Consider the following 9,242-nt stretch of genomic DNA (forward strand, 5'->3'; position numbering starts at 1 on the left):
AAGGTGATTTCGGATCGCGGCGGACAGTTCGTTGCCAACTTCTGGCGGGAGCTTTTGAAAATGTTGAATATTGAACAAGGTATCAGTTCAAGCCACCACCCACAAACCGACGGACAATCCGAAAAAACTAACCAAATTTTAGAACAATTTCTTCGTTGCTACATTAATTTTCAGCAAGATAATTGGGTGGACCTTCTTCCCCTAGCCGAATTCTCCTATAACAACAGTGTACACGCTTCAACGGGAGAGGCTCCATTCAAAATTGTGTACGGGACTCACTTCGATCCCTTCCCGTTAGACGCACCCCCTCTCCATTCCTCTAAACTGCCAGATGTATCTTCATGGTGGGGGGAGGCGGCGCAGCAATGGACTCTTATTAAGAAACACCTTGAAAAAGCCAAACTGGATTACAAAAAATACGCAGATCGCCATCGTGTGGCCGAATGGGAATTACAACCTGGAGATCATGTGTATATTTCCACAAAAAACCTAAAGCTGGCTCAAACCAGCCGCAAACTCGCTCTAAAATTCCTGGGACCTTTTCCTATGCGCAAAATAATAAATAAGGTGACTGTTGCTGTAACTTTGCCTAAAAACCTGCGCCATGTGCATGATACGTTCCACGTCAGCCTTCTAAAGAGAGCTCCCACCGACAACAAATGGCACATCAGAGCTCCACCCATTCCAACTTTGATTGACGACCAAATACACTATGAGGTACAACAAATCTTGGACTCTAAGCTCAAGCGAAACCGGCTTTTTTACCTCATTCGCTGGAAGGACTTTGATTCTGGTTACGATGAATGGGTGAATTCTGCACATGTTCATGCTCCTAGATTAACCAAAGCTTTTCATAATCGCTATCCATATAAGCCAGGGGGGGATCTATTTTAAGGGGGGCAGAATGTCAGGTCCAGTATATATCTAAACTGTACTGACTCCATTTTCTAATGCTTCTAGTGTTTAAGTGCTTTCTCCCCAGGTGCACCAGTTCCCAGGCAGCATTCCCACCGGAGGAGATTGTTGTGTCTAACACCGTTCCACCAAGCATTGGCCTTGAAGGAGAGCAGCTTCCCAGGACGGAAAGATGTTGTTTTGAGAACTGTGGGGGGAGGCTGTTCCAAATGGGTATTGTTACTCTGTATCCTATGCTTGCTCTTCATTGGTAACAATGATCATGTACCATCCTGAGTCTCCTATTCAGGACAGTGGACTATAATGGACCTTTTCTGCAATAAAGCTTCCTTTGCCAGACATTGGACTTATTCTTGCTTCTAAAGGGAATCTTGCAGAGAGTACCTTATTTAGCCACAGTCTGACACACCTGTGGGGAAAACACTTAAGCACTAGAAGCATTAGAAAATGGAGTCAGTACAGTTTACATATACACTGGACCTGACACAGGTGAGCACAGCTGCAAAAGCCATGTACAATACAACAAAGAGTGCAAAGAGTGTCTCATCAGATCTCAGAAGCTAAGCAGGGTCGGCCTTGGTTAGTAAGTGGATGGGAGACCCCCAGCAAAGGCCAAGGTTGCAGAGGCAATGGCAAACCACCTCTGTTAGTCTCTTGCTATGAAAACCCCACCATAGGTCACCATAAGTCAGCTGTGACTTGAGGGCACTCTCAACCACCACTCTATGGTAAAGACCATATAGACTAGGGGAGACAGCCTAGAGCATCACCCAAATGTGATGACACATCCTCTCCAAATTCCACCCTTCCCAAGCACCATCCCCTCAAACCTCCCAGCATTTGCTGAAGTACTGTTGTGAGCCCTAATTACAGCTCTAATCAATATGACTGTCCTCATGCAAGCCTGAGGACCTGTTCTCTCACCTTTGTTGAAGCTCTGTTCCCGGAAACAATCAAAGTCAATTGTTCCGTTCTTCTATAAGAAGCCCCCTCCCCCCAAAACATTTGTTTTCAACCACCAGCAAAGTGCATGAATTTCCTGACAGTTACTGCCAGGCTGCTATCTGGGTTGAGGAGTGGATTAAACAGATTTATGGGAACGCTGATAACTTTTACTATTCTGGTTGGATTATGAACAGATGTTGCTTTTTGAACTAGCACTACCTGTGTTCACTGATGTACCTTCAGAATCACTGCTCAATATTAATACGTGAACCTCATACAAAGACTAGAGCTGAGTAGGTTTCTCTGGTTCTGTTCTTCCATTGTTCTGCAAGTTCTCCTTGTGATTTCTAGTTTCTTCTGTACTATTTTTGACTCCAAAATGCTGTTTCGATTTCCTTTCTCCTTTTTCCAAAATGAATGACTCTTCATTTTCAAGCAACTTCCACTTTCCTTGAACCAGATGGTCCCATAAAATATATACATATTCCATTATCTATGTGTCAATAAATCAGTGCTATACTTATGCTATACATGTAAATGGCACATGCTGTATATATAAATATACTATGAATTGCATGTAAAATCCAGACATGCATATACAATACAAATCAACAAAACCAACAATGGAAACTACTGACTAAAATGAAGTAGTAAATATTTGTTCAACACTGCTGTGTTCTGCTCCTCTTTAATTCTGGTTTATCAAAATTTCCAAAATGGATTCTAAAATTACAGGTTGCTATTGCTTTTTCTTCGCCCTCAATGATACTAATGTGTACTTGGGAGATAATAAAACATTGTGGGGGGGCAATCTTGGTGTGATTGCACTAATTTGGGTGTGTGTGTGTTTTACTAATGTACATGTGGCCTCCTGCATATTGGTAAAACACAACAAAAAAAGAATCTTAATATAGCCAAAGACTGCATCAATTTAAGATTGCTTTTTGCTACCAATACCCCCATTTAGTAATCTTCTTTACTGCTAAGATGCTCGGGAGATGATTAAGGCTGGGGCGGTTGGATTTTTGTGCTGCTATGTTCATGTTTATATGTATTTTAAATTGTATACTTCTGCATGTTTTATGGTTGTTAACTTATATTAATGGTTTTTATGTATTTTAATTTGTATGTGTTTGTAATCTGCCCTGAGCCTGCTGGTGTGTGGGGTGGGGGGTGGGGAGGCGGAATATAAATTGGAAATAAATAAATAAATAAATTGTGGTGTTTATCAATACATGCAAAATATGGGGAAAGAGAAGGGGAAAAGAATGATCTGAATAGGCTGGAGGAACAGAAAGGAGAAGAAAATTGTGTATGAGGGTTGCTCCGTACAAAATTTGAAAATAAAAACAGAAACAATGGGGGATTCTTAATGCCCTGTTTTCACTTTGGAAACAAGACTAAGTAATGCAGAACTCCAAAATACGGGGAGAACTTTGAATTAGGAGAATTTTGGAACATCTTTTTATCCCGCTTTCCCCAATCTTCTGTGGTCTCCCACCAGGAAAAAAACAACCACCACCTTGATCATCTATAGCTGTAGGTCAACATTTGCCAGCCCCGGGGACACATTCAGCCCTCAAGAGGAGTCCCTGGTTTCCCCCAGTTTCAAATCTGGAGGCAAAAGAGAGTGTAGATAGAGAAGTTCATAAGAGAAGCCAAGAGGCCATTTTGAGAAGGGCGAGGCCTTGACTGTTCAATCTCATTCCCAATCCCTCTTTATCAAGGCTTTTTTTCTGGGAAAAGAGGTGGTGGAACTCAGTGGGTTGCCGCTCGGCGCGGAAGGCAATCTAAACTCCCCTCTGTCTGGAGATCAGGGGGCGGGGCCACCAGCCATGTGACCATTTTCAAGAGGTTCCAGAACTCCGTTCCCCCACGTTCCTGCTGAAAAAAAGCCCTGCTCTTTATATAAAAGAAGTCTTGAACTGCATTGAAGAACAGCAAAAACAATATTAAGGACAACGGCAGCTCTACTACAAAATCACCTTATGTTGGGGCAACATAACATAAAGGACACCATGACAGGAAAGACTGTGATGTGTAATTTTAGAAGTGCATTCCAGGATCTATTGCCAGTGCTATTGATGATGCTCAAAGGCAGATAACAGACCTGGCACTGATTTCACTGGTGGATGTGAAGTCAGGGCCGGTGCCAGAGGTTCTGGCGCCTGCGGCGGCACGCGCACACACTCTGCGCGGCCGCACGCCACAGACTGCGTGATGACATCATCGCAGACATCATCACGCACCGCAGGGGGGCTGGGCAGCTCGCGGAGCGCCGAGCACAGAAGCTGCAAGCTGCTCCGTGCGCCGCCCCAGCAACAGCTCACGGCTTCTGAGCCCGGCTGGGGCAGAGGAGCGCGCAGTGGAGCTGGCATGGCTGGCTGCAGCTGCAGCTGCAGCCAGCCAGCCAGCTCCGTGTCGCTGCTGCCACCGCCACGCACTCCAGCTTGGCGCACAAGCCGCGAGCCGCTGCTGGGGCGGCACCCGGAGGCTGTGCCCGGCTGGGGTGTGTGGTGGCGGTGGCAGCGGCGGCAGCACGGAGCTGGCTGGCTGGCTGCAGCAGTAGCTGCAGCCCAGTCATGCCAGCTTCGCTGTGCGTGCCTCTGCCCCCGACACCCCCTCCAGCGCCCCTCCCATGCCCGCGCCCGAGGCCACCGCCTACCTGGCCTCCATGGGCGCGCCGGCCCTGTGTGAAGTGCAATCTCAGAGTCATTTTCCAAGTTACCTTTGAGAAGAAACTACTGTAACATTTGAGTTGTGGTGTTGCTTCAAGGGGAGCTGCTACACGTGAGCAGGTAATTTTTTTCTCCCAAAAACGACAAGAAATTCAAATGTTGAAACTGCTTAGGATGGTAAAATGGCTTAGGCCTAATTCTTATGGGTCAATGAGATGTAGTGGTTAGAGTGCTGGAATACGATCAGGGAGACCTCAGTTTAAACCTCCACTCTGCCATGAAAGCTTGCTGGGTGACCTTGGGCCATGCCCATACTCTCAGACTAACCAACCTCATAAGGTTGTTGTGAGGATAAAATGGAGGAGAGGAGAATGATATAAGCTGTTTGGGGTATCCATGGAGGAGGAAATAGTACAGCCCAGATTAGCCATTTGAAGTCAAAGCTAGCGAAGTTGCCAAAAAATCCATGACTAACAGGCCCAAATGACTGAAGATGAGATGGTGAAATATGTGCACTGCACTCAGGATGTTTTAACAAACTGTAATTTATTTTTATGCTATCAATGTTTTATCTTTTATGTACCTTAATCATTGTGATCTGCTCTGAGCCCGCATGCGGGGATAGCACACTATAAAATTAATAAACAAATAACCGCTTCCCAGTGTTTTTCCTTTCATAGAATCCTACTATACAATTCCCTTAGCGTCTGTCTGACAACACACATTGATCCTGGTGCGCCTGCGCAGGGCGCACCAGGATAATAGTGCGCTCTGGAACACCGCCTCTGGAGGGCACCGCTGGCAGCGGATGGCCCAGCGAGTCTGCCCTGCCCTCTGCAGCCAGGCTACGTAGCCCAGCTGGAGGAGGAGGGTGGCGCAGGAAAAGCAACATGCCTGCCGGGCAACGGGGCAAAGCGCCTGGCACCCTCACAGCCCCACCGGAGACGCACCACACTGCTCTTGGCAGGGCTGGGGTGACGTGGTGGAGGCAAAGCTCCCAGCGCCCTCTCAGCCCCACCGGAGCCACGCCGCACCTATCTCGGTGGAGCCGGGATACGTTGTGTCCCGGCTCCAGGGGGGTTCACAGGGCTACAGGCACATCGCACCCCTGCATCTCAGCCCTCCCCAGACCCCTCCCTTGCCCCTCTACCTGCCAATCCTCCATAGACTCCTCCTGCCTCTCAGCCCTCCCTAGACCCCCTTGGCCCTCCGCTTGCCAATCCTCCCCAGACCCCCCCCCCCATGCCAGCCCTCCCCAGCCCCAGCTTTCTAGAGCCTGTTGTATTTATTTGCACAACAGGCTTTGTTTCTAGTCGATAATAAAATCATAGAGTTGCAAGCGTCATCCAATGTCACCTCTTGCTCAATGCAGAAAATTCAAATCTGTATGTTTTCCAACAGAGCTAGAGCACTCCTCTGCTTGATGACCTCCAGTGAGGGAGAACCTACCGCTCACGTAGGTCATTGATTCCATTGGTGAATAGGAACCTTCTTCTAAAGTTTAGCCACCCTGTAAATTAAGCCCTTTCCTTCCTTCCTTCCTTCCTTCCTTCCTTCCTTCCTTCCTTCCTTCCTTCCTTCCTTCCTTCTTTCCTCCCTTCGTCCCTTCAGTTATCCTGCCCCCCCCTTCACATTAATAAAGAATAACCCAGAAAAAAAACTCATGGCAGCCAAAAGCTCATTAACATTCCTGACCTTTCCAAAGAAAATTAATTCCAACTTCGCACGTACCAGCTGCGCTGCTTGGTTTTGTCAAAACGGTGCCATCATTAGGGGAAGGCAGACAAGGCTTTGGGGGACAGGGTGTCTGCCACCTTGGTGGAACTTGCATTGAGTTACTGAGTGCTGGCACAAATAAAGCCCTGACATGGGCCATTCTGTCAGCTTTTCACATGAAATTAATCTTCGTTCCATTGGCTGTGTAAATTTTTATCACCATGGAGTGGGGGATGATGAATGTAGCGAGGCATCCTGACAGCTATGGCCTGAAAACTCTTGATTGTTTCTGCATTTCAACGGCTGTGGTGCTTTTAAGAATTGGCCTTTTTTTGAGTGTGTGAGTGCCTGGATGCCTGAGAGAGGAGGAGATCTCTTGACACTCTCGTCTCCCCCGGGAGAAGAATGTGTTGCAGCCCTGAAAACTTGTCAAGCTCAGAACTTCAAGTTGCAGGGGGATCAGTGTAGGAACTTTCCCCGTTTTGTTTTGTTTTGTTTTTTTGCTCCCTTTGCACCCTGATCTCACAACAAACTGGGATCCAAGCACCCATTTGCAGTCAAACTGCACAGCTCAACATGGATTAGCTACATTGTTCCCTCATTTCAAATGTTCTTATTACATGGAATGATTTAACGTATGTATATGGCCAGGGGTCATTTCATAGAAAAAGAGCTGGAGCAACTCATTAGCATAACTCATTAACATAACTCATTAGCATATGCCATGCCTCTTGCCATCACCGGAAGTGTGTCATTGGTGTAACTGATTTGCATATGTCACACCCCCTGACATCACCTATTCTGGCTGTTTTGGACCCAATCCTGGCCATTCAGGGCCAAAATTGGGCCCAAAATGGCAAAAAAGGGCTGCAAATGGCTGAAAAGAGGCCCAAAATGGTCAGGACCAGGCCGCTAATGAGTGGGAGAGTGATCTACCATCCGTCAGAGGCCTGATCTGGGCCGTTTCGGCCCCAATCCAGGCCCAAACAAGCCCAAAATGGCCGAGAGTCAGGTGGCCGGGGCTACCTAACGTGACTTCTTTGGGGAACTGCCAGAACTCCATTCCTGTGAGTTCCCCCTCAAAATGAGCCCTGTATATGGCCATCTAAGACGTTCCAAGTAATAAAAGAAGAACACACTTTGTTTGATTTGTTCCAAGCCAGATCAAATTGGAGGGTGTGAGGCACTATGATGAGAAATTCAAAATCACCCCTTGCATGAACACCTGATCTGGTGGTGGCTGCTGGATTACTTTAAAATGTTTTAGTAGATGGTGAGGATCCCATCCCTGGCTGCTTTCCCTAAAGGCTGTTAGAACTTTTTTTAAAAGGCATTTTGTCGCCATTCTGTAATTACTGTTGCTGGCTTGTTTTATGATTTTATCATACTCTATTGTTTTTAAATAGGTACATTTTGAGTTAGTAAAAAAAATACTATTTAAAAGAAAGGATTAGATACATTTGTAGATGACGGATATAGCAATGCATGTTATCATTTAATGTATTTATGTCCCACCCTTTCTTCAGGGTGCTCAGGCTGAGTTGCATGGTTTCCTCTCCCCCATCCTAACCTCTCAACAACCTTAGTAGGTAGGGTAAGCTAACAGTGCAATCCTAAGCAGAGTTATTCCAGTCTAAGGCCATTGGTTTCAATGGCCTTAGACTGGAATAACTCTGTTTAGGATTGCACTATAAGAGTGATATCCACTGAGCTTCAAGGATGAATGGAAATTAGAATCCAGTTTTCCCTGCAACATCTGACTACTACACTGTACATGGTCTCCTTTTGTGACATGATGACTAGGGTTGCCAACTCTAGGTTTGGAAATTTCTGGAGACTTGGGGGTAGAGCCCGAGGAGAGAGCAGTTCGAGGATTAGTAGGACCTCAGCAGGATATAATGTTATACAGTCCACCATCTAAAGCAGCCATGGGAACTGATCTCTGTAGTCTGGAGGTCAGCTGCAATTCCAGGGGATCTCCAGGCCCCACCTGGAGGTTGGCAAACCTAAGTGCTCAATGGACCCTGCAGGTTCAGTGGCTGTACACCAGGTGCCGGGGAAGGCTGTTGCCTTTTGCACTGACTGTGAGCTCCCTGGCTCTTTACTTGGAATAATAAGGACGCTGAATTTGCTGGATCTTTGGCCTGATGTAGCAGGCCCTGTGTGTCTTCACGGTCACTTGGAAAAAAAGCGTCCGTGTATCTTTGAAGCCCAGTTTTACACAATATTAATGAACGGCTTTGTTCTCAGATCCAGTTTTGCTCCAGGGGGCATTTAGCTGGCTGCTGTAGAAACTGGAATGCAGAACTTGATTGACTTATTTGGAGACTTGGCTATTTAAAGATGTCCACCTCCAGCGTGAGCAGAACTGCTCACTCAGGTCACGAACTGAGGCCCTGCTCCATGTTGCTTTGTTGTCTGAAGTAAGGCAGATGGCTATATGGGAAAGGACATTTTCAGCAATTGATTCCAGGCTCTGGAACTCTTTCCTTCTGGAGAGGTCCATTTGTCCCCATCTACCCCCTGGCTTTCTGGCACACAGCGGAGAATTTGTTTGTTTAGAAAAGTGTTTGGAAAGGTGGAGAAACAGATTGCCGTCTGCTTTTCATTCACCATTAGTTCTTCTGATGCTTTTGTTTACTTAAGTTTTCAATGTATTTTTATTATTTATAATTAGCATTTTTTAAAAATCTGGCCACTGCACGTCAAACTTGTGCAGGGACCATGCTAATCTTCTTTGTATCATTCCAGTTAAGATTTCCAGGCCCCTACCTAAAGCAGGGTGGGTGGTGAGGTGCTGGGGGTTCAGGGATGCTGATTAGAGATGGCAACGAACAGCAATATGAACAAAAAAAAGCCTCAAACAGCCCAATCTGCTGTTCGTAAACAAGCTGTTCGTGAGGCCCCATTCTAAACGAACAGGTGGTCGTTGCAAGACTTGTTCGTTGCTGTTCGTCAAGCTAGACAGTCTGGCACCAGCAATCAATT

General features: G+C 46.5%; 1 non-coding gene across 1 annotated transcript; it reads right to left on the bottom strand.

The window, feature by feature from the left end:
* Nucleotides 1-8,928: 8,928 nt before the first annotated feature.
* LOC129341785 (U6 spliceosomal RNA) lies at nucleotides 8,929-9,030 on the bottom strand. The gene has a single exon (XR_008598159.1). It is a non-coding gene; the product is annotated as a U6 spliceosomal RNA (small nuclear RNA).
* Between the last annotated feature and the right edge of the window lie 212 nt (nucleotides 9,031-9,242).

The sequence above is a fragment of the Eublepharis macularius genome, chromosome 13 (assembly GCF_028583425.1).
Source record: "Eublepharis macularius isolate TG4126 chromosome 13, MPM_Emac_v1.0, whole genome shotgun sequence".
NCBI lineage: Eukaryota > Metazoa > Chordata > Lepidosauria > Squamata > Eublepharidae > Eublepharis > Eublepharis macularius.